Source organism: Antechinus flavipes, chromosome 3, assembly GCF_016432865.1.
Source record: "Antechinus flavipes isolate AdamAnt ecotype Samford, QLD, Australia chromosome 3, AdamAnt_v2, whole genome shotgun sequence".
Lineage (NCBI taxonomy): Eukaryota > Metazoa > Chordata > Mammalia > Dasyuromorphia > Dasyuridae > Antechinus > Antechinus flavipes.
Window position 1 is genome coordinate 273,420,769 of NC_067400.1, and position 27,237 is coordinate 273,448,005.

A 27,237-nucleotide genomic window follows, 5' to 3' on the forward strand; every position below is an offset into this window, starting at 1 on the left:
GTTGCTCATTCACTCCCTTCTCCTTCCTATGAAAAAAGAGCATTCTCTTTATTTACAGCTGATTATTTTATCTGCTTCTGTGCACTTCAGCTTGTCTGCTGCTATTGTATTTCATAGCCTGTATCTAGTTTTAGAGAAATCTGCCTTTTCAGATTTTTTTTCTGCAAATTTTCTATTGGGAGGCAAAGGACACCTCACATGTGCGGCTAGAGGTGTACTATTGCCCTGAGGGTTTGGTTTGGTGAAGACAGGGAGAGACACCTAGAGACAGTAACATCCTGAATGAATATTTCAGGAAATATTACTAGAAATATCCAAAAGATGATGAGAATCTCGACGATGACATGTGGAGCTGAGAAGACACTCCTTGATCATCAATTCTCCCCCTACCTTATTTGATAGTGGTAACCAGAGATGTTGAATAAAGCATTAACTGTCATATTGTCTTTTTTATAATTGTAAGCATGCACTTGGTAGAGATGAAACTCACTGCTCATTAATTTTCTTCAAGAGAATGTTTTTCTTTGTATTATGTGATTATTATATAATAGAAACTCACCAAAAAATCCTAATCTTTTTTTCAAAATAGGAAAATTTGTTGTCTTCTGAAAAAAAAAAACATTTAAAAGTGACTTAGATTAGTATTTAGAGAAAAAATGAACTATCAATCAATTTCCTAAGATGAAATTAATGTTAGATTTTTCCATAGTGGAAATTCCCCATCCTTGTCCCCTACCCCATAGATGACAACTATCCAGAGAAAAGGAAAATATAAGAATACTTGGATTCCCTGAAAGCTGTGTTTCAGTATTGTTCTAATATATATATATATATATATATATATATATATATATATATATATATATATATATATATATATATCCTAAATGTTAATGTCATTTCAATAAACTCACCATATTTGATGGAAACTGATATTATTTTCATCTCGATTCCAGCCATTCCTTGAAATGAAAATAGAAATTTATATATATACACACACACACACACACACACATATATATAGGTTATAAATGATATATATTCACAAATATATACATCTATGAAATCATTTATAAACACACACACACACACACACACACATACAAAGAGACAGATTAAGGCAGAGACAGACTAAGCAATAGTTCTTATGAAATTAAATGCGAAAATGACTCATTTTATAATGATCTTGCATTACCTATTTCAAAGGGCCTTGAAAAGTAATCAAGTTCATACATTTTTTCACTCCAGTTTGTCGCTTTCTCTTCCTATATCATGTGATCTATATTCTCTTGTTCTCAGTATCCTTTACATTTGCGAAATTAAATTTCTGATTTCATATAGACAAATGTGTGTGATCACACCACATATACTCACAATGCAGAGGTAGCTTAAGTTCATTAAAAAAGGAAAAAAAAAAGAAAAGCACAGCACAGCATCTAGTGAAATGCTTTTTTTTTCTGTCATCAGTTATCACTCCATTGTATATAAGAAGAACAATTTTAGATATTTAGAAATATGCAGAATGGATAGGATCCCCTAGAGTTGCATAGAATGTCAAGATGGGATCAAATCTGGCACTCTCATTGGAATCCTGAGACAACTGAATCAGAGCAGTTCAGTTACTTGCCCAGAATCATACAGCATATAAAGACGGGTCCATATGAGTCTTGAAGGACAGTGAACATCATTTCTAACTCCAACAAGAATATTTGCCGTCTAACATAATTTTGCCATTAAATACATTCCTGAAACTCTGTATGCTAGGTATCTATCAACATAATTTGGTGGATAAGATGCCCCAACACCCCATTTGTAGAGGGAGTTTCTTGATCTGGCTGTGCTGTATAACAATGCCAATATACTACCCATCCAAATTAATTATCTGTTCCCTCTTAAGCTGTTCTTCGACCGATCCGCATGTCCTCTCTTTCTGTCTAACAGTTTCTTCCTTTTTCTCAGGAATACTTAGGGAGAAAAATGGGTGGCAGGCAGAAAAAACAGCAGTCACTGTAGCATAAAATCCATGCTTTCAAAAAAGGCAGATCTCTTAGGTCTGGCCAGTGCTGGAAGAGGAGAGAGATTTTTCACACCATTCAATCAATAGTACTACTAGGTAGCATTTGAGGCAAAGAATCTGCTCTCCCTTCACCTACCTCCTTCCTCAACATTCTAAATAAACAACGGAATAAATGAATCTGGGAGGGGAAAACCCTCAAGGTTTCTGACCAAAAAAATGAAGTTATTTTGCGTTCAATATGAGTCAATGGGGCACCCAAACTATGACCACATGGAGCTTGATCCAGGACCTTTTGGTGGCCAAGTTAAATCAGATTGGTTTTGAAAATTAAAGTATTAAATTAAAATAAATTTAAAATTAATAAATGAAATAAAAAATTTAAAAATAAATTATCTAATTTTAAATTAATTTTTAAAATTAAATTAAATTAAATTTTTAAATATTTAAAAATTGAACCATGTTATTCCTGGTCTTTAAAAAAGGATAGACATTGCTACTTATTGGAATGAGGGGAAGAGAAATCGTGATTATTTAAGGAAGACAAGTATTTTGACAGGCAGATATTTAAACAGTAAAAGAAAAAAAGAGGAGGGTGGTTTAAAGGGATTCCATTGTTGGAATATTGAATGGTAATATCTGAAGGACAATGAATGGTAAATTAGAAAAGCAGCACCTATCAAACATTCTAGAATGGTGTCTTCAAGGAAAATTCAGGACAATTTCAATTTTCTAATTGAAAAATACTATGTTAAAATCCAATAATACAACACCTTCTTTTTTCATTGTCCTATGGTCAGGACTGACACTATTTAGTTGCTCTGTCCACTTCTAAAATAGAGGTTTTATGATGTAACAACACCTCATATTAGCTGATTGTGACACCTGTCAGAGTTGTCCAGATTCAAAACTTTCTTTCAAGGTCTTTGCTATATGCTTATTGAATATATATAAGTTTTTGATTTTTTTTTTAAAGTTTCAATTCCTTATAGGTCTCTTTCTCTGAAAGCATTGATTCACTTTGAAAAGCAGATTGCTTTGGTTTGTCATATGTCACAATATAAGTTATTCAACTATATCTGAAAATAAAAGTTTTCTCTGACTGGTACTTAGGAACTAAGACTTTCCATGATATAAATATTCAATATAACACATCCTATAAGTGAATCCACATATAGAATTTAACTGACAATGGAAAGAATAAGTAAGTCACTAAGACAATAAACATTGATTAAGTGTTCCCACTGGCCATGGCACTAAGCTTTGTGCTCAGACCAAGAAGATTTTTTTCCAAGACAACCTATACTGCCAGGAAAGTCATAGTTAATTAATAACAATATGTGTAACATATACATATACATATATATACAAACACCTATATATGTAGATAAGCATATATATATATAATTGATAATAAGATGAATGACACAAGTCAACTCTGTGTAATATGAGTGAGCTCTGTAAAAGTACAAAACCATGTCCCCTTTGATCTAGAGCTGGAAATTTTCTCACATCCTCTCAGAGTGAGATAAACTGTATCATTCAAGAGCAAATCAAGCAAATCTACCTCTTCTGGGAAGTCAAAACCCCAGGCAAGATTTCACATTCAATTGAGATGCATCAAACTTCCTCTAGACATACACCAAAAATGGGTCTTCAAGAAATGATTCATTGCGGATCTATGTCTCCCTTGAGAAAGATATGCCTGCTGAGAGAATCCCTCCTAATGTTTCTTTAACAATAAAGCCTCTCATGGACCCACACCTAACACCATATACCAAGATAAGATCAAAATGGGTCCATGACCTAGGCATAAAGAACGAGATTATAAATAAATTAGAGGAACATAGAATAGTTTATCTCTCAGACTTGTGGAGAAAGAAATTTGTGACCAAAGATGAACTAGAGACCATTACTGATCACAAAATAGAAAATTTTGATTACATCAAATTAAAAAGCCTTTGTACAAACAAAACTAATGCAAACAAGATTAGGAGGGAAGCAACAAACTGGGAAAACATCTTCACAGTTAAAGGTTCTGATAAAGGCCTCATTTCCAAAATATACAGAGAACTGACTCAAATTTATAAGAAATCAAGCCATTCTCCAATTGATAAATGGTCAAAGGATATGAACAGACAATTTTCAGAGGATGAAATTGAAACTATTAACACTCATATGAAAGAGTGTTCCAAATCATTATTGATCAGAGAAATGCAAATTAATTCAACTCTGAGATACCACTACACACCTGTTAGATTGGCTAAGATGACAGGAAAAAATAATGATGAATGTTAGAGGGGATGCGGGAAAACTGGGACACTAATGCATTGTTGGTGGAGTGTGAACGAATCCAACCATTTTGGAGAGCAATCTGGAATTATGCCCAAAAAGTTACCAAATTGTGCATACCCTTTGATCCAGCAGTGTTTCTATTGGGCTTATATCCCAAAGAAATACTTAAGAAGGGAAAGAGACCTGTATGTGCCAAAATGTTTGTAGCAGCCCTGTTTGTAGTGGCTAGAAACTGGAAAATGAATGGATGCCCATCAATTGGAGAATGGCTGGGTAAATTGTGGTATATGGATGTTATGGAATATTATTGTTCTGTAAGAAATGACCAGCAGGATGAATACAGAGAGGACTGGCGAGACTTACATGAACTGATGCTAATTGAAATGAGCAGAACCAGGAGATCATTATACACTTCGACAACGATATTGTATGAGGACATATTTTGATGGAAGTGGACTTCTTTGGCAAAGAGACCTAACTGAGTTTCAATTGATTAAATGAAGGACAGAAGCAGCTACACCCAAAGAAAGAACACTGGGAAACGAATGTGAACAATCTGCATTTTTGTTTTCTTCCCGGGTTATTTATACCTTCTGAATCCAATTCTCCCTGTGCAACAAGAGAACTGTTCGGTTCTGCAAACATATATTGTATCTAGGATATACTGCAACATATCTAACATATATAGGACTGCTTGCCATCTAGGGGAGGGGGTGGAGGGAGGGAGGGGAAAAATCGGAACAGAAACGAGTGCAAGGGATAATGTTGTAAAAAAAAAAAAATTACCCTGGCATGGATTCTGTCAATATAAAGTAATTATTAAATAAAAATTTAAAAAATAAATAAATAAATCCCATTTAACTCAGTTCACTGGTTTGAGAGACATTATGTTCTCACTCAACTAACAGCACCATTCAGGACATTTTACCTCCAAAAATTAGAATGTAGAAAAAATTTAAAATGAAAGATAATGGGGCAGAAGCTAGATGGCCCATTGGATAGAACAACAGATATTGGAGTCAGAAGGCCTGAGATGAATTCTAGTCTCCAACCCTTCAAATTTAGTTTCTGACACTTCACAACTCATATCAACCCAGTTGCTATGCAAATTTTAAAAAAATGATGCAGGTAATATATGGCAAGGCTATTTTTGCAGCAGAGAACTCTAAATGTTAAGCAAAAGTCACTTCTAGTTATGCATTTGAAGGTATGTAGATTCGTTATGAGATACTTTTCTCACGTGGTTCCTTATAGCGATACTGAGATAGATTTGTGGAACCTCTTCATTCTCCCCAAATATGTATAATCAACTCAAAGGGGTAATGAGTTGAATGTTAACTTTTTGCGAAAGGTAAAATGGCACTGAAATCTAAAACACTCTATGACCGATATTTGGACCGGTGGGACAATTTGTTTGAAATAAAATCATTGGGGAAACAGAGTAAAACATCTACACTTCCTAGGATACTCAGTAAGCCAAGATGAAGGAGGACATCACCTTTGCCATTCAGCAGCTAGAATTCTTCTTGTTCTAAGGTGTAAGTAAGAGTGTGCCTCAATAATCCACAGAAACCAGCTCAAAGCATAATGTGACCAAACAGGACTTTGCCGGTGTAATTTTGAGCACAAAATTCCAAAGAGAAATGAAATGGGTGAGAGGAAAGAAAACTCAAGTGCTGATCACGTGGCTCAAGTTGGACTTTATGTGGCCTCTATGGTTTGAAGAAAAAGACTGAGCTAGCACAATCTTTGGGAGTCGAGATGTTTCATTGCCTTGAATGTTTTGGTAATTACTCCTAAATAGACTAATGAGAATCGGGAGTGTTCTTTACTAAGGAAAGACACTCCAAGTATGCCTTGAAAATTTTCACTCAGGAAGGTTGATGTAGATTAAGCATTGAAATCAGTGGAGGATTCTGGGAGGAATTCAAGCAGAGCCAGCAGTCATAGGAAAGATGTGTGTATGTGTAAAGGGGGGTTGTGTGTGTGTATAGCACGAAAGCATGTGTGTCTTATCTTCCTTTCTATTCGTAAATAGATCATTTTGTAACTACACCTTGATGTGGTTAGAGGAGGGATGAAAGGAGAAAAAAGAATAAAGTCAAAATGTACACAGCTGAGAACAAAGGAACTATTTCTAGGGGAATCAAGTTGGAACTTCATGAATCTAATTTCATGTATAAATATATACACTTTCATGAACTGGCAATTTATCGTTATGTACATTGAGTCCTCTTTAATTGATAGCTGGGCACATCAAAGTGTTCACTATAGTTTTCTGTTATTGGGTTGTATGGATTTTTATTATTTTTTCAAAAAAGTAATTTTTTCCAAAAAGAATATATGTCACTGAAGGAATGGTGAATTTCACTAATCCTCCTATGATCTCTCTATCCTGAAATCAGCAAATATACAGAATAACTGCACAAACTCACCTTCATCAGAAAAGTTCTCAATTTCTGCACTTTTTGTTTTATGTTGCAGCAAGTAATCATTTGAAAGGAAAGAAAAAGAATATGAACTATTAGTCCTCATTTTACAAGAGTAAATAGGCCCAATTTGAGTAAAGGACCTTTCCAAAAAAAGCCATCCTGTACATTTGTATGGACCCTGGAACAGAAATCCCCTTCAGTGTGAGACAGTGAATCTCTTATCTCCAAGAATAATTTTTACATTCACAGTATAGCTTATAGGGCTAGCTGCCAGTGTTGCATTAATTTTTTTCATCAGATTTGGCTCAAAGAGGGAATAACATACTTAGTTTGGTGCAAAACAATTGCCTTACCCTATAGGGAAGTAGCAGGGGAAAGGGCTAAGAAATGAAGGGCCTGATAAAAAAATAAAAAGGCAGATTGATGGATGGTGGGGGTCAGAAAAGTATCATTTGGGGTAAAAAGGATGGCAGGAAAGAACAGAGTTAGTCATTGTAACTTTGCATATGAAGGGAATGAACTCTCCCATAAACAGGAAACAAGCCAGAATTCTACAATATGTGGTTTGTAATAAACACATTTGAAGCAGAATAAAAGTAAAAGGCTGGAAGAGAATATATTATGCTTCAGCTGAAGTAAACTTTTTTTTAAAGCACAAATATTGATCCTGATTTCAGACTATTCAAAAGCAACAAGATCTAATTGAAAAAGCTAAGGAAGGAAATTACATCTTATTAAAGACTATGGTAGATAATGAAATAATATCCATAATACACAGACACACACACACTCTCACATATGCGCCAACTATTATAGTATCCAAAATTTTAGAGAAGTTGAATTGCAAGAAGAAATGGGTAGCAAAATTATACTAGGGAAGGGGACTAGTGGAGAACTAGATAAACTTAACCATAAAATAAACAACGGCTTAAAGACGTAAATAGAACTTTAGAAAAGTTAGGTATGAACATCCTCTGGCTCACAGAGAGCTGCAGTGACTTAGTCAACATGAAAATACAGATGTTAGATGCACAAATGCACTCTTCTCTACATCACTAAATGTCATCTCTCTGCATCTGGTCGGGTCACTTTAACTTGTCTGGATTCAGTTTTTCCAGGAGTTCAATGAAAGAATAAGACCAGTTAGCTTCTTTGTTTTGACCTCTTTTCCAAAACCTCATATATTAAAAGTTTAACCTGCTTTATTCATCCTGAATTTGTTCACGTACTGTGCACTTATTTAGGGTCCAGAATTTTGTTTCCAATAAGTTGGGACCTCATCTGGGTTGATGTCCCTGAATCAACAAATGACAAGAATATGGGAGGACAGAGAAAGGCAAGGAACACTCAGGAACTGAATAATTGCTTGTTGCTGATCCTCCACTAGATTAGATAGGAGTTGGAGTTCCTAAGGTTTAAACTCCTGACAATATTTATCAGGTTGGGAAAAAAGGCTTAAAGAAGAAGGTAAGTAAAAAGGGAGGTCTGAGTCCTCCAGAGATTCCCCTATATACCATGGGAGAAAGTACTCTCTCTGCCCCTCATCTCTCTTGTTTTTCTTTTGTGTTTCCATTCTCATCTTTATGTTGTTCTGAAATCAGAGAGTGAATTTGTCAGAACTTCATGAGCACAATAGGATATGTACCTTGATTCTAAATCTCCCTTAGGAATCAGTACCTGTTACATCTACTCCCAAACCATAAGTTCTATTCACTCTGATCAATTTAAAAAATCAGATTACCACTGAGTTTGAACCATTCCTATTCTGGAGGATTACTATTAACAAAAATGTGGACTGGATTAATTATGTCTATTATAATCAACAAAGGTTTAAAGTTATGCCAAAGATAGAGTAAAGGGAAAAGAATAATTGGCCTCTATCAGTCAGATGACTTGGGAAAATAGATTGGCTCAAGATCTATTAGCAGAACAAGCAGGAGTGTGTAAAATGATAGGGGGGTAGTTGCTGTACTTTTATCTCAAATGATACTGCAAATAATGGAACTATAACAAGGCCTTAGGGGAACTTTCAGCACCTTCAGAAGAATTAGCACCCGACTCAGATACCAACAGTCCTACAAAAAACTTCAATTTCTGATCACTAAGCCTCTATGTGTTCTGTGTTTGTATTTTTGGTCTTTTGGTCTTTGTACATTGGTGGAAAGACTTTGCCTTTGTTATTTATGTTTAAAGATTAATGGAAGGAACAATTTCTTTAAAAAATAATCTTGTTCTGTCTTTGGAGTATGGCTAAAATCAAGAAACAGAAAGACATGTGGGGCCTTTCCTCCAATGTATAAAAGTATAGATTTCAAAGGAGAACCAGAAAAGTAATTTTTCTTTTGAGAATGTCCATGAAGTCACTCCATCATCCCTGTTATTTTGGTTGAGATTTGGAGAGTAGAGTGTCTTCAACTTTAATTTCCAGAGATAAGATTTTACATAAAGCCACTATTAGAATCTTAGTTGAATAACTAATCTTTCAATAAATAAATCATCCAAGTAGAATTTTAACAAGTACTGAGTGTGAAAATACATTTTGGTCTGGTGGATAAGGTTACTTCTGGCTTCCTCTTGATCCCTAAAATCCACCTGTGAATTATTAGGGACAAGCTTTTTTTTTTTAAATTTTTATTTAATAATTACTTTATATTGACACTCGTCTCTGTTCCGATTTTTTTCCCTCCCTCCTTCCACCCCCTCCCCTAGATGGCAAGCAGTCCTTTATATGTTGGATATGTTGCAGTATATCCTAGATACAATATATGTTTGCAGAACCGAACAGTTCTCTTGTTGCACAGGGAGAATTGGATTCAGAAGGTATAAATAACCTGGGAAGAAAAACAAAAATGCAGATAGTTCACATTCGTTTCCCAGTGTTCTTTCTTTGGGTGTAGCTGCTTTTGTCCGTCATTTATCAATTGAAACTCAGGTCTCTTAGTCAAAGAAATCCACTTCCATCAAAATATGTCCTCATACAATATCGTTGTCAAAGTGTATAATGATCTCCTGGTTCTGCTCATTTCACTTAGCATCAGTTCATGTAAGTCTCGCCAGTCCTCTCTGTATTCATCCTGCTGGTCATTTCTTACAGAACAATAATATTCCATAACATTCATATACCACAATTTACCCAGCCATTCTCCAATTGATGGGCATCCATTCATTTTCCAGTTTTTAGCCACTACAAACAGGGCTGCTACAAACATTTTGGCACATACAGGTCCCTTTCCCTTCTTTAGTATTTCTTTGGGATATAAGCCCAATAGAAACACTGCTGGATCAAAGGGTATGCACAATTTGATAATTTTTTGGGCATAATTCCAGATTGCTCTCCAGAATGGTTGGATTCGTTCACAACTCCACCAACAATGCATTAGTGTCCCAGTTTTCCCGCATCCCCTCCAACATTCATCATTATTTTTTCCTGTCATCTTAGCCAATCTGACAGGTGTGTAGTGGTATCTCAGAGTTGTCTTAATTTGCATTTCTCTGATCAATAATGATTTGGAACACTCTTTCATATGAGTGGTAATAGTTTCAATTTCATCCTCTGAAAATTGTCTGTTCATATCCTTTGACCATTTATCAATTGGAGAATGGCTTGATTTCTTATAAATTTGAGTCAGTTCTCTATATATTTTGGAAATGAGGCCTTTATCAGAACCTTTAACTGTGAAAATGTTTTCCCAGTTTGTTGCTTCCCTTCTAATCTTGTTTGCATTAGTTTTATTTGTACAAAGGCTTTTTAATTTGATGTAATCAAAATTTTCTATTTTGTGATCAGTAATGGTCTCTAGTTCATCTTTGGTCACGAATTTCTTTCTCCTCCACAAGTCTGAGAGATAAACTATTCTATGTTCCTCTAATTTATTTATAATCTCGTTCTTTATGCCTAGGTCATAGACCCATTTTGATCTTATCTTGGTATATGGTGTTAAGTGTGGGTAGGGACAAGTTTTCTAGACAGATTTTAGAACTCTCTACTCTACAATGATATACAGTTCCCTACAACTAGCCCACCCTAATCAAGAAATGTGTTTAAAAGTGTAAAAAAATCGACCAACAAAAAACAAATAAGGTTTTACTTTAATCTTCATTTTTTTCCCCTCGTAGTTCTTTTTAAAGACATTTATAAAGACAATTTCAGCAATATATGTTTAAAATATCCCTTACCAATTTTATACCCAATGTTGGTTAAAATAGTGAAAGAAATACAACTTTCTTGACTGATGAATTATTTACTGTCTTCAGATGCTGGGGGGGATGATAAGCAGGAAAATGAATTGAGTTAATTTTGAAAATGGTTTTGAGTCGATTCCTATAAACTACATAAAAGATTAGCTGTTGACCAGGTTGGGAGAACCTTGGAACTCTATTCCTGGGCTTCAGTAAACTTTTTTTAAAAAGTTTTCTAAGTACTAAAAATATTTTAATGGGTTTTTAAGAAAGGGTTTTTCCAACAAACTCCTAGGCCTAGGATTAGGGAGCAAAGATTCCTTCTCCATGATGGGAGAGGTTGGGAAGTCTTTGATCTTGTAAATAACACCTGATTTTCAGCTAATCAAGCAACAGTTTATAATGGTGATTAATGAAGAAAATCATCTGGGTTGAAATTAACTTTGGGCAGTTTAATAGCAATATTGGTAAAATTATTTAGGAAATATTCAGGAAAATGAATATAGCTTTTCTGTATTTGACATGTGATGGATGGAAAATGGTTTAGTTTGAGTAATGAGTTTGGAAGTAGTGGAAAGAGAAATAAAGGCTGTAGGAAAAATAGTGAATGGGAGCAGGTGAATATTCCTCAGAGGCTGAAGGACCTTAGGCCTACGTTTCAGGAAGTCACCTGACCCACAAGAAGTGACAGCATTGCTGACCATTGCTCAATGGTTCCTTCAGTTTCAAGCCACCCAGTGAATTTAAAAATCAAACAAAGGGTGGTTATGCCTTCGGTTTTTCTACTATTTAATCGTTTTCCTATTTCTGACTGGGGGAGGGCACATACCATGCTGGATTGCTCACCTACTGTGCTTGGACTCCCCTTGCTTGTATTTGCAAGTCTCCTGGAGGACTCCATTTGGGTAAGGGGCTCTAGCACCCCATCCCACACAATGTGAAAGGTAGAGAGCAAGAAGTGGGGATGACACCCTTCTCACACAGCAGGTAAGAAACATCTCCAAATTCCTCTTGTCCCAGGAGACTTCTGGGTGACTCTAGCTATGTTTCAGGTGGTTTAAGCCCATTGAGAGGTTGGGAACAGTGCTGACTTGATTGAAGTTTAAACATAGAGTAGAAATTTTGTAGCTTGATTTCAATGCCACTTGCCAAAGTGTATATGGAGAGTTTGGGAAAATTTGGTGACTAATTGTGTTCCTAAGGGTGAGGATGGGAGTAGATTACTGTCACTTTTAAAATAGTCTATAGTGGATGAGCCATAGTGAATTTTGTAATATGAAATGCTGGAATAAATAGCCTTTGAGAAAAATACAACACTAAACAACTGATACTATAAATGGAGGTTTGTTGGATGCAATTTGCAAAATAAATTAGGTATTATTGAATTCATTCTGTTCTCGTTTTAAGTAAAATGTATTATTGTTTTTATGATTATGATTATGATTATATCATCAGGGAACTTGTTATATCTGTGGTTTTGAGCTAAGCTACCCTAGCTATGAGATTTGTGATCTGTCTGACTATAATGTCAAACATTAATTTAATTGATTTGGTTAATTCCTGTTATAACCAAAATTTCTCAGACTATTCCTTGTTTTGGAGTTCTGACACAGAGAATGCAACCCTCATCAGAATGTTTGGTCTAGCTGCCAGATAAAGTATTCCAAAATGTAATCAAACTTACATAATGATTGAACAGGTTGCTGGTATGATGGAAAAACCACCAGGACTTACATCAGGAAGATCTGAATTTGAATCAAGGCATACATACTTATGAGTCATATGATCCAGGGCAAGTCACATAATGCTTGTCTCAGAGGTTCCTTATCTGTAAAATGGGGACACAATAGAAAAAGAAATCGCAAACCACTCTATGTCTTTGCCAAGAAAATGCCACAGAGTCATCCCTGAGATTTTTTTTTCAAATCTCCCGATAATCTCATGGGAAAAGTTTGAGGTAGCCATGTAATGTCTTTAACAGGAGAAGCAGCCCCGGACTCCCAAATATTAAAAGACTAAGCAAAAGGAATAAGGATTATCTGTAATGGGGACAAGCCAGAAGCCTTCTCAATAATATCAGGGTGAAACAAGGATGCTATTATCACCACTATTATTCAATATTGTACTAGAAATGTTAACTGTAGAAATAAGGGAACAAAAAGAAAACGAAGGAATTAGGACTGGCAATGAGAAAATGTAACTCTCACTCTTTCCAGTTATGGTATGCTTGGAGAAACCTAGGGAACCAACGCAAAACTACTTAACATAGTAGTTAACAAATTTAACAAAGTTGCAGGATAGAAAATAAACTCCCATAAATTATTAGATTTTGTTTAAATCATCAAGAAAGCCAGCAGCACGAGAGAGAGAATCCCATTTAAAATAACAATATAAAACGCTTGGGAGTCTATCTGCTGAGATAAACCCAGAGCATCCAAAACACTTTTCTCGTGAATAAAGTCAGATCTAAACAATTCAAAATATATCACCTTCTCAAGGGCAGGCCCAGCCAATAAAATGAAATAACCATTTCACCTGAATTAGCTTGTTCAGTGCTACTGCCTGTCAAATTGCCCAAAAGATACAGGATAGTAAAATATCTGACAGAGCTGGTCAAAATAACCAAATCCACGTGAAAGAACAAAGAGAAAGGACATCAGGGAAATCAATGAAAAGGAAGGGCAAAGGAAGGAGATCTGCTCTTACCACATCTCCAATACAGAAGTGGTTATCTGGGGGCAGCCGCACCGGCCGCAGTGTGCGAGTGACCGAGGTGCTCGCGCCCCAACGGCTGTGGCTGTGCTGGGGCCGGTGCCGGCCGGGAGGCAACGGCAGCAGCCCCGAAGGACCGAGACTTCAACCGGCAACAGAAGCCCCAGGACGCGAGCCCGCCCGCGCGCAGCCTGTTCCTGAGCTGCAGATTCTCACTTCCCTCCCTCCCAAAGCCTCACTGAGAACGCAAGCCGTGTTGGGGATTCTGACTACCCCTTCCCTCAGTTTGCCCACCCTCCCATCACCATGTTTCCTCTTCTCCCCTTCCCTCCCACTCTCCTGTCGGGGAAGGTACCTTTCTATACTCACTTATATGTGTATGTTATTCCCCCTCTACTCCTTATCTCCCTCTTCCTTTCCCTTGTAAAAGCTTTGTCTTCCCTCTTGTATGTGCGATAATCCCATCCTACCTTTCCCTTTCTCCCAGCATACTTCTCTCACCCCTCAATCTTTTTCTTAGATGGTCCCATTCAATTCCCACCTGTGCTTTCTATATATACTTCTTCTAAGTGAGTGAAAAATGAGAAAATTCTTGTAAGTTACAATATCATCTTCCCATGAAAGAATGTTCACTATTTTACCTTATTAAGCCCTTTATGATCTTCCTTTGTATGTTTCTCAAGAGTCTAGTATTCAAAAGTCAAATTTTCCATTCAGCTCTGGTCTTTTCATGAAGCATGTTGAAAACCCCTTAGAAAACGTAGTTTAAAGAAAAACTGGATGGTTTGGCAGATTCCTAAAACTAATGGAAGTTACATCAGAAAATACTGATGAGAATAGGGAGAATCATAATAAGCAGGATTGAATTTTATACCCAACCTAAGTCAGGGGCCATGAGAACTGCAGTATTTTTTAATTGCTTTTCACAGAATGTCCTCCATCTTTAGCTTTGGTTCATCTGCTTCCAGAAAAATACAAAATTGTCAACAGGTTTTGCACAAGAAAATGTGTAAGCTTGGTAGGAAGTTTCAACTGCTAGACATGATTTTTGCTGCCAAACATTTGTTGGAGTCACCTGAGGCAATCATTGTGTCTGCTTCCCTGGAGAGACAAGGGCATGGGCTTTGGCAGGTGTGATAAAACCCCACAGCTGTTCCTCTTTGGTGAATCATAGACAACCCGCAGCATTTCCTCCTTTGGAAGTGTGCTAGACTCTCTGGAAAAATAAAATGGTGGACATTTCCTATGTGCTATATTTTTGTTTTAGCCTCAAGGAAAAATTCTTAGGGGTCATCTCTCTATTTGAGTAGTTTGCCTACTGAAACAATAAAATGTGAACTTCCAAACTTTTGTCATAGAAATTCTATTAACTTAGACAAAAGATATATAAGTAAACCTAAGTTAAAACAACACCTCAGTCCTAACAAACCTTGGCTGATTTAGAAGCGGATTGCAGATTGCTCTTTTTCCAGGTATATTTATGTCAAAACTAATTTCCCAACATCAAGAACATCAAAACCAGCCTTTACCTCTTCAACTCACTTCAACAGGAATTGTGCCTTAATTCGTTTGGGTAAACTTGGATTGTTTTAAGAACTACGTTTGATATCAGAAGTCCCTACAAGCAAAGTTGAGTCTGAAATTGAGAATGTTGTTGAGGGAAAACTTTGATGTCATTCTCTGTTCTTAGAACATAAAAGGGATATTCAGTGTTAACAGCTATTATCTAGTACTACACATGAATTTAAGCAGCATTGTCATGGCCCAATACACACCCTCCAAAGTCTTTTTAAAATTTTTTTTTCAAAAACAAAAAGAAACATTCCTATTCCCCAAGCAGCTGCCTAACTAACCATGGGAGCCCAGCCCTTATGTCTCCTAGTGGTGTTAGTATGCAGGAGGTTGTGCGGCTGGGAGTCTACAGATATGTCTGTCTTTGCTTGTGTGTATGTGTGTGCATGAGAGCATGAGAGCAAATCTCAGCATTTTAATAAAGCATAAACAATAAAATAAGTTTCACTTGGACTTTCTATACAAAGTATAAGTCTGAATTAGGTTTTTGATGGCCAGGATTGTTTTATCAGCTGAAGACAAGTAAACATTTTAATCATGAAGAGGGATCATTAGCTAATGTTACAGTATCCACTGGAATTATGTGATTTCTCAAGAAAAATTTGATATGATTCAGATAAGAATTGGTTTATCAGAACATATCTACTTTTCCTCTATGAAAATAGAGATTTTAATGGCATCAACAAACAATAGAGTCAAAGCACTCCAAGTAGCAATAATTGAAAACCTAATAAGAGGAAGTATTTCACTATCATTCATATAATTCTCTCATACTCAGATTGATTTTCAAGACTGATATGGTAAAAAGAAAAAATATTTTGTTTGTTGAAAAAAAGAGCAATTTGTGTTTGAATTTTAAAAGTGTTCTATGCATAATATTCTGGATTTCAGTTAACTGTGAGGCTCATATTAGAAGATTCTTTCTTAGGAGACAGTGAATAAAGTAGTGGTAATTTTCTTGCCTTCCTCCCTATAGGTTCTGCCTTATTCTTTTGAAAAGCTGAGCATTGCTCTAGCTTTCTCATAATCAGGCATTTAATGTGATGTCACCTACTTGGCCTTGTGTTGAATCCTAAAGTCCCCACAGAAATAGGTTTTTCTTTAATTGACCTAAGGTATAAGAATAAGATGAGGAAAGCATCAGTGAGTCTCATCTGAACCTAGCGAGGGTCTATTTTCATTTTTCCAAATCCAACCCTATTTCTACCAATAACCAGCCTAGGCCTTTGCCACCTGTACTTAAGTTAAAATTGTGAGTGGGTAGAAAAATAGATCTACCGTTCCTCATCTCCTTTCCACTAATGCTGATAGAATTATTGACACTGAGTTTTCTCTGTTTCTAGCAGAAAATTAGCCCTTTGTTTCTCTGTTTTAATTTTGTTTCCTCCAGTCTAACTTTTGTTCTTTGTCTAAAAAGCTCAAAATTTCTGCCCTGGAAAATAAAAACCTTGCAGGATTATTTGGCATAGTGAATCTCTTTCCGTTTAAGGGCATAATGAGGTCACCAGAACCAGGAGAAGCAAACGGGAGGAGACCATCACTCCTGAACTTGGAGATCTTTGAGACTGAAGTAGAACTCAAAAGTGGTGAGGAGACCAAATGTTGGTTTTGCTAGGCAACTAATTTGTAAGATCTGGTTGGACAAAAACAATGAAAATACTTCAAAAGCCAGTGGCAGCTATCCAATGGAGTTTTTAAACAACTTTTTCATCATTGAGTTTATTTATATAGGTTTTGAAAACTTTATTTGAGAAGGATATTGAATTTGCCCCACTGCTGTTTGGACCATAAAAAGTATTTATTATTAAAAGTATCACCTGAGACAAAATGTTTGTTCTTTCTAAACCTTTAAATCACTATATAAATATTGGTTATATAAGGTAAATAATAACTTTGGTAATTCTAGGAAATAACACTTGGGCCCCTATAACTGTCAGTCATCACTGTGTACAGAGGCTTTATTGAGATTTATTCTAGCATCAGAACAACACAGTGCTGAAACACAAAGACTGCTCATGTCCATGGAATGGTCTTTAGGATAATGGTGAGACTGAAAACTATATTATGGGGATCAGGCAGAAGACCTGGGAAGATGAGACCTGATTGCAATGTGATTCATGCCCAGTATTTGAAGGATTGTCAATGTGGAAGATAATCTTTGACTATTGATAAAAGGAACAAGAGTTGCAAGTTATAGGGACAAAAGATTAAGATCTTCTGAAAGTAACTTGGCTGCCTAGAGAGATTAAGCATTTATTCCAAGAGGTGTGTGTACCAGAGCTGATCTGAGCTGCTATTGTGGATTGATGAGCATAGGCATCAGGCAGAAAACTTTCCAAGTCCATTGCAATTTGTATTCTATGAATATATGGAATGCTTTGGGGGTAAGGGAGAAATATGGAGGATTGAATTCAAGAAAATGTGTGCGTTTTTGGTGAATTCCATTCTCTCATCTACATTATGCTCGGGAGAGACACTGATATAAATATGTCAGCGTACACGCGAACATGTCTGTGCGTTTAGGTCCATATTCAAAGTGAAGTTTAGGCTAATAAAGAACCACACAAGAATGTCAGGGTATGGAACTCCTCCTCTTGCCTCATTCAGGAACCAGGTTCATGCATAAGCACATAAGGTCTTCAGGACTCCATGTTAAGGATTAGCTGTTTTATGTAAGTCTGCTGTTTAAGTAGTGAACCCCAAGATAATGTGAGGCCAGCTAGAGGAATTATTTAATTTTCAAAAGCAGATGCTTAGGGCCCCTAGTAGAAAAGCTTTTTATTTGTAACCAAGAACAGTAGAGTTTATTAATGCCACAAACAAGTTCAACAAAACCATATGGTATTGGTAGGAGTCAGAGAGACCAGGGTTCAAGTCCTGCTTCTGACAGATTCATGCTGGCTGCCACCTGAACAAACTTTGAATGATCCCCTAGCAACTCTCAAAGCTTCTCAATTACAGTTTCACCACGTGATGCTGTAACCATGTGAATTTCTACCCTGGAAAGTCCCCAGTCCAGGTACTCCCCATCTAAACTTTACTAGCAATGAGATGGACTGATCTCAAGAGAGTGAAAAAGCATAAAGGGCTAAGTGCTAGGAATATGAATACCAATGGAAATATGTGAACAAAAGCAAGAACACTTAATAGAGTGGTGGCCAAGGAAGGGGATGTGAAGGAAGCAGTCACTAGGATGCTGAGGGGAACAAAAGGCTCTCCAGTGACAACAACTTTCCTGAATTTCTGGGAGTGGTATTTTGGTTCCAGTTCTCTGGGCTTCTCTAGTTCAGGTTGACATTCTTTTGAAAGTCAGAAGATGAGTACTTTGGGAAATATAATGCTATGAAGAGAGACTGAAGAGCATCCCAAAGCAGCAAAGTTGGGTAATGTGAAGACAATAAAGGAAAAAAAAAGAATAGGTTCTTGTGTGGGGTCCAGAACTCTGGCCATTCGGGTATAATTTCCGTCATTGTAACACTCAAAACTGGTATCAAGAAAGTTTCTAATATTGAACAAGCCCTGCATTCCTAGTATAAATCCTACTTGGTCAGGGTGTATTATCCTGGGGATGATTTTCTGTACTCTTTTTGCTATTTTTTTTTAAGATTTTGGCATCAATATTCATTGGGGAGATTGATCTATAATTTTCTTTCTCTATATTCAACCTACCTGGTTTAGGTATCAGTATCATGTCTGTGTCATAAAAGGAATTTGGTAGGACTCCTTCATTCCCTATTTTTTCAAATAGTTTATATAACATTGCACTTAATTGTTCTATAAAAGTTTGGTAGAATTCACATGTAAATCCATTTAGTCCCGGGGATTTTTTCTTAGGGGGTTGATTAATAGCTTATTCTACTTATTTTTCTAAAATGGGACTATTTAAGCAATTTACTTCCTCCTCTGTTAATCTGAGAAGCCTATATTTTTGAAGGTAGTCATTTCACTTAGGTCATCAAATTTATTGGCAGAAAGTTGAACAAAGTAACTCCTAATTAGTGCTCTACTTTCCTCTTCATTGGTGGCAAGTTCTCCCTTTTCTTTTTTAAGGCTAACAATTTGATTTTCCTTTTTCCATTTTCTACGATATTTGCCAAAGGTTTATCTATTTTATTTTTTTCATAAAACCAATTCTTAGTTTTATTTATTAGTTCAATAGTTTGTTGGGTTTTTTTACATTCAATATTTTTTATTTCTCCTTTTAATTTTAGAATTTTAATTTAGTATTTGATTGGGGGTTTTTAATTTGGTCTTTTACTATTTTTTTAAGTTGCAAGCCCAATTCATCGATCTTCTCTTTCTCTATTTTATTCAAGTAAGCCTCTAAATATATAAAATTTCCCCTAATTACTGCTTTTGCTGCATCCCACCAATTTTGGTATGTTATGTCATTGTTGTCATTCTCTTGGGTGAAATTATTAATTGTGTCTATGATTGTTTCACCCAATCATTTTTTAGGATGAGATTATTTAGGTTCCAATTACTTTTTGGTCCATTTACCCCTAGTTTTTTGTTGAATATAGTTTTTTATCATATCTTGATTGGAAAAGAATGCATTTTCTATTTCTATCTTTCTGAATTTAATTTTGAAGTCTTTATATACTAATATATGGTCAATTTTTGTATAGGTTCCATGAACTGCTGTCTCCATTCAGTTTTCTCCAAAGATCTATCATACCTAACTTTTCTAATCTTCTATTTACCTCTTTAACTTTTTTCTTATTTATTTTGTGGTTTGATTTATCTAATTTTGAGAGTGAAAAGTTGAGATCTCCCATAATTATATTTTTGCTGTCTATTTCTTCTTGCAACTCTAACTTTTCCTTTACTTAGTTATATGTCATGCCACTTTGTGCATAATTTTTAGTATTGATATTGCTTCATTATCTATGCTACCCTTTAGCAAGATATAGTTTCCTTTGTTATCTCTTTTAATTAGATCAATTTTTGCTTTTTCTTGACCTGAGATAAGAATGGCTATCCCTGCTTTTTTGACTTCCCCTGAAGCATAATATATTATACTTCAGCCTTTTACCTTTATTCTCTATGTATCTCCCTGCTGTAAATGTGTTTCCTCTAAACAACATATTGTAGAGTTATGGCTTTTGATCCAGTCTGCTATCTGCTTCCTCTTTATGAGAGAGTTCATTCCATTCACATTTATGGTTAAAATGAATAATTCTGTATTTCCTGCCATCTTATTATCCCTACATTATGCTTTTCTTTTTCTTACCCCTTTTACCTCCCTTTCCAGTATTAAACATGAGGTACCACTTGCTTCAGGCAGCTCTCCCTCTTTATAGTCCCTCTCACCCCCTACAAATCACTTCCCCTTTCTAATACCTTTCCCTTATTACTCTTTTCCTTTTCCCTTTTCCTCTCCCACTTTTTAAAGAGGTGAGAGAAGTTTCTATGCAAAACAAATGTCAGTTATTTTCTCCATGAGCCAAATCTGATGAGAGTAAGATTCACACAATGTTCCTACCCCTCTCTAAATTCCCTCAGATAGGACAAGTTTTCTTTGCCTCTTTGTAAGATGTAGTTTCCCTCTTTTTATCTCCCCTTTGCTATTTTTCTGATACTATCCCCTTTCCATTTCTACTTCCTGTTTTATATCAGTAAAATCAAATTATGCACTTTTTATGTATGTCCATAACAGAAATACAGTTCTCAACTGTTTTTTTGTTGTTTTTTTTTGTTTTGTTTTTGTTTTTGTTTTTGTTTTGTTTTGTTTTGTTTTTTACTTTTTTCTGCTTCTTTTGGATCCTATATTTGGTGGTCAGTTTTTTTTTTTTTTTGATTTCTGTTTTTTTTCATTAGAAACAAGTGGAATTTATCTGTTTCATTAAATGTCCATCATCTTCCCTGGAAGAAAATCCCCAGCTTAGCTGGGTAGTTTTTTCTTAGCTGCATTCCAAGTTCTTTTGCCTTTTGGAATATCAGATTCCAGGCCCTTTGATTCTTTAATGTGGGAGCAGCTAAATACTGAATGATCTGTATTGTGGCTCCTCGGCATTTAAATTGTTTTCTTTCTTTTTTTTTTCTGGCTGCTTGTAATATTTTTTCCTTAGTCTGGTAGGTCTAAAATTTAGCCACAATCTTCCTTGGGGTTTTTATTTTTGGGTCTTTTTTAGAAAGTGTTAAATGGATTTTTTCAATGCCTATTTTACATTCTGATTCTATTACTTCTGAGCAGTTCTCTTCAATGATTTTCTGTAAAATAGTGTCTTGGCTCTTTTGTTAATCATAATTTTCAGGAAGTCCAATAATCCTCAGATTATCTCTTCCAGATCTATTTTCCAGGTCGTTTGTTTTTCCAAGTAGATAATTAACATTTTTTTCCTATTTTTTTTCATTGTTTTGTTTTTGCTTGAACTGATTCTCGGTGTCTCAATGAATCATTCATTGCTATTTGTTCCGTTCTGATTTTTAATGAGTTATTTTCTTCATTACCTTTTTATTTCTTTTTGTATATGTCCAATTGAGTTTTTAAATGAGTTGTTTTGCTCTATGGAATTTTTTTTCCCACTTCACTAATTTGTTTTAACTGACTTACTTTCTTTTTCCAATTCACAAATTCTACTTTCCTGGGAGTTCTTTATCTTTTCCAATTCACAAAATCTGTATGCCTGGAAATTCTTTACCTTTTCCAATTCACATTTCAAGAAGTTTTTTTTTTCACTTTATCAAATTTTTCTTTAAGTAAATTATATGCCTGTCCCATACTCTCTTACAGAGCCTCTCTTTCTTTTCCCCATTTTTCTTCTAGCTCTCTTTTAAGATATTTATAATTTTTTCTAGAAGAGCCTTGTGTGATGGGGACCAGGTTACATCCCTCTTTGGGGTTTTGTCTAGAGACTGCTAATAGTCTCCTCGGGGTTGAAAACCTCTTCTCTTTCTCTATAGAAACTATTGATTGTAAGTATACCCTTGGATTTGTAATTCACTTTTTAGAAGCCCTTGAAGTCTGCCTTCAGATCAAGGAGATTACCAGCTTCCTCTGCAGAGCAGGGATAGATGTATGGACAAAAGCTGTCCTGCAAATGGAATGCTAAGAGCTGCTGAGCTGCGGAAATGCTCTAGGAATAGCCCCACACAGCAGAAGTGTCTCTGCCCTGGAATAGTCTAGCTGTGGGATCAGCGCCTGCCCAGAAAGAAATGATGACAAAGAAATTGAATCTATTTCTAGCCATACAAAAAGATGTTCCAAGTCATTATTAATCAGAGAGATGCAAATTAAGACAACTCAGAGCCCTGTTAGCTCAGGCTAATAGCTGAGCAGCGAATGTGTTGCTGTCCCAGGCAGAATCCTACTGTGCGCAGATCAATGGCTGCCCTGGGAAGAGCCCGGCACTGGAAGTGTTTCTGTCCTGGGAAGCATAGCAGTTCTGAGAAGTTTTATTGCCCCGTTCAGAGTGCTCTGGCTATGCAGATTTGTGGCTTCCCTAAGGCAGATGACTCCCCCCTCCCCCCACTGTGCAGATTAGAGGCTTCCCTGGGCAGAGCCCCTCTGATGTACAGATGTGTGACTGCCCTGGGAAGCCCCATGCTGCAGAATGGGTATGAACAGCTGTGCTGTGGTCCATGCTGAGTCACTTCTGTTGCTATGTGTAGCCAGATCCTGTTAGATGCTGGCGTTTTTTGGAGTACACTCTATCTTTGCCTTTTTTGTAACTTCTCTTCTGATCTACTGCTTTGCAACCAAAACAGAGCAGCCAGCCTGTGATAGAGTCCTCCCTGCAAAATCTCCACCTGTGTGGAAACCACCCCTGCCCTGGTCCTCTCAGTATGCTAGCCTCCGGTTGTAGCTCCCTGCCTGCGCTGGTCTGCTCCCGCCTATCAACACAAACTTTTTCTGGTGATCTTCTAGATTATCTTCAGCTGGTAAGTTGTTGTACTTCCAATATTCGAGGATTTTGCCAGTCAAACATTATTTTTGACACTGAATTTGGTAATTAGTAGGTGAGGGTATGAGAGAAGCTTAGAATTCCATGTGTGTCTTCTCCACCATCTTGGCTCCGCTGTACCAGATCTAAAACTATATTACAAAGTAGCTGTCATCAAAACCATTTGGTACTGGCTAAGAAACAGAGTAGTTGATCAGTAGAATAGATTAGGTTCACAAGACAAAAATAGTCAATGACTATATTAATCTAGTGTTTGACAAACCCAAAGATCCTAACTTTTGGGATAAGAATTCATTATTTGACAAAAAAAACTGCTGGGAAAACTGGAAATTAGTATGGCAGAAATTAGGCATAGACCCATACTTAACACTGTAGACCAAGATAAAATCAAAATGGGTCCATGATTTAGGCATACAGAATGAGATTATAAGTAAATTAGAGGAACATAGGATAGTTTACCTCTCAGACTTGTGGAGGAGGAAGGATTTGTGACCAAAAAAGAACTAGAGATTATTGATCACAAAATAGAAAATTTTGATTATATCAAATTTAAAAGCCTTTGTACAAACAAAACTAATGCAAACAATTAAAAGGGAAGCAACAAACTGGGAAATTATTTTTACAGTTAAAGGCTCTGATAAAGGCCTCATGTCCAAAATATAGAGAAAATTGACTCTAATTTATAAGAAATCAAGCCATTCTCCAATTGACAAATGGATATGAACAGACAATTCTCAGACGAAGAAATTGAAACTATTTCTAGCCATAGGAAAAGATGCTCCAAGTCATTATTAATCAGAGAAACGCAAATTAAGACAACTCTGAGATACCATTACACACTTGTCAGAATGGGTAGAATGACTAGAAAAGATAATGCTGAATGTTGGAGGAGATGTGGGAAAACTGGGATACTGATACATTGTTGGTGGAATTGTGAATACATCCAGCCATTCTGGAGAGCAATTTAGAACTATGCTCAGAAAGTTTTCAAAGTGTGCATATGCTTTAATCCAGCAGTGTTACTACTGAGTTTATATGCCAAAGAGATCTTAAAGACTGGAAAGGGACCTGTATGTACAAAAATGTTTGTGGCAGCCCTCTGTGTAGTGGTCAAAAACTGGAAAATGAGTGGATACCTATCAATTGGAGAATGGCTGAATGAATTGTGGCATAAGAATGTTATGGAGTATTACTGTTCTGTAAGAAATGACCAGCAGGATGATTTCAGAAAGGCCTGGAGAGACTTACATGAACTGATGATGAGTGAAATGAGCAGGACCAGGAGATCATTATATACTTCAACAACAATTCTATATGATGATCAATTCTGATGGGCATGGCTCTCTTTAACAAAAAGAAGAACCAAATCCATTCCATTTGTTCAATAATGAATAGAACCAGCTATACCCAGCAAGGAACTCTGGGAAATGAATCTGAACCAGTACATAGCATTTCCAATCTGTTTTTGTCCACTTGTATTTTTTATTTCCTTCACAGGTTAATTGTACTTTATTCCAAAGTCAGATTCCTCTTGTGCAGCAAAATAATTGTATGGATATGTACACGTATTTAACAAGTACTTTAACATATTTAACATGTATTGGTCTAGATGTCATCTGGGGGAGGGGATGGGGGGGAAGAAGGGGAAAATTTCAAACAAAAAGTTTCGCAATTGTCAATGCTGAAAAATTACCTATGCATATATCTTGTAAATAAAAAGCTATAAAAAAGAAAGAAAGTTCCTCAACCTCCTTTGGTTAAACGTCTGTGGCCAAGGTTGTACTCTGATAAATGTCAAGATTTTCACATTTATAAAAAGCCTTCGTAAGACTTACTTCACTCTTGAGTTCATTTTCCTCCTGTTCTGTATTGTTTTAAGTTAGAACTCCATGCACTCTCCCTCAGGCAAAAATAAACAACTATATTTTTTGGTAATTTTTAAGAGAACAATGTTGGCTAAATACTAGTTTTCAGATGGGATTTTTTAAATATAGGGAAATATAATGAAAGTTAGCCTTATCTCTCAAAAAACAACGATGAAGTGTGGCAATGAATGTTTAATATAACTAACTATATGCTTAATTTTTAATTGTATTTTTGTCAATTAATTAAAATATGCCTTCTCTCAAAAAAAAAGTGGTTATCACAAAAACTAACTGATATTGGTGTTGAAATGAACAGATGAATGAGTTGGAAATGATGAGATACACAAAAGCAAAGAAGTAAATTCTATATGTATAAACTCTTTCTGATGCAAAGGATTAATCATTAAAAAAGCTTATAGATTCTTAGTGAACACTTTCCTTATTTAGAACTATACTTCCTAAACCTTGCTTACTCTGATTATTTCAAGAAAACTGGTAAGCTTACAAATTAAGGTGAAGTGAGAGAGGCCCCACAGAAGTGACTGAGCTTGTTGTCAACAAATTCTTAGAATTTTTATGGTCCATTATGCTACATGCCTCCATACATAAAGTGGAACTTATAAGACCTTCACCCTTCATACTTGAAAGTGAACTGTTAAAGCCTTCATTTCTTCCCTGTTGTTCCATACACAATAATGATCAGTTTTAGGTTTTAACATGATGACAATACCTTCAAATAACTTAGTCAATCATTTTAGATATTTCCTAAGTAATAGCCAGATAGTGTTACTTGAACTTCCTCTTAATTTTCTAGCCAAGATGAAAGTACCTAACTTTCTAAATTACATTTACAAAAGATAAAGCAGGATTAGCAAGAGTAGGTAAACTTTCCATCTTCTTTTAGTTGAGGAATCTATTCTGTCTCCAAACTGTTGAGCTGGGAATTACTCTGGGAGAATTTCTATTTCCTTAAATGATTTTTCTTTTGTTTTAGGGAGAAAAAATAAGACACATTTTTTTTAAATAGGGTGAGAACAGATTTTAAAATTCACTTAACTTTAGTTCAAGAGATTGTCTAGAACATTTCATTAGAATTTAGGCAAATTGAATGCCATTTAACTATTTTCCAATTCACACAAATACTTCCCTTTTTATGAGCCAAGAAAGAGTTAAGATGTCATTTTTTTTTGTTACTAGTCACTGAGAATTCTAACTCTAGATAACTGAAAAGTAGTGTGCTTGTTGCAAGAGTTTTTTTTGTTTGTTTGTTTTTGGGTTTTTTTTTGTTTTTTTTTTTAAAAGCAGTGAACTGCTTTTCTGTTTTTGTAAATTTCCAAACTCTTACATCTTCTTTAAACTCAGTAAGGTAAATAGATTACAATTTACATATCTCATCAGTGGGCTTTAATTAGGGCTCTTTTAAAACTGCTTTTACTATCACCTCTCAAATAACAAATTTCACTGAATTATCTATATTTTATTTCTCTCCCTCTTACCCCTTGGTCTAGTCAGGGAAGGAGGGAAGAAGCAAGACAGAGAAAGAGATTCTATTCACTATATCCTAGGCCTGGTGAGGCCTTAATTTAGTTGAATTTGCTTAATATAATTTAGAAACACCCAAACATTAATTATCTCAACACTGGCTTTGTATGCTGGTCACATATAAAATCCCATATAAAGTTATGAAATATAAAGCAATTTTTTCAATAAAGCAATTAATATTCTCATAGAATTTGTTGTGTGCTAAGCAATTTTGCAATTGTGATTTTCACAGCAACAATCATAACTAATTACCTTTCCAAATCAGAAAACTGGGCAGAGATAAAATAATTTGCAATAAATCACATAGTTAATACATTTCTGTAACTAACACGAGAATGGTGAGTTTATGGAAAACAGAGGCCTTCTCCCCTCACACTGCCACGCTGGTGCTGCCTGGGGCACCCAGACTCCTGCCAAGCAGTTGCTGTTTAGAACCTGATGAAGGCTAGAGTAGCTGGGGTCAGGATTTCCCTTTGATTGACTCCCACTCTATCCCCATTCCTCCAAGCCGGATGGGGAGATGTTTGGGCAAGGGTGTGTGAGGTCTCCACAGCTGTTGCAGCATTCCCTTTTCTTATTCAGATCCCAGATGGAGAAGTTAGGAAGCAGAGAGATTTGGGCTATAAAGATCTTGTTAGCAATCCTTACAACAGATAGGCATTCGGGATTGTGGGGAGCAGAGCAGCCGAGTAACCAGGGTTGTAGAGAGGGTCCCCCCT

The 27,237-nt window shown here is 35.9% G+C and overlaps 1 long non-coding RNA gene across 1 annotated transcript; it reads right to left on the minus strand.

Moving 5' to 3' along the window:
* Window positions 1-535: 535 nt before the first annotated feature.
* On the minus strand, window positions 536-13,761 carry LOC127553946 (uncharacterized). Its single transcript, XR_007951854.1, has 4 exons — window positions 13,627-13,761; window positions 12,605-12,748; window positions 915-962; window positions 536-605 (listed from the first exon to the last, which is right to left on the minus strand). It is a non-coding gene; the product is annotated as an uncharacterized LOC127553946 (long non-coding RNA).
* Window positions 13,762-27,237: the final 13,476 nt, after the last annotated feature.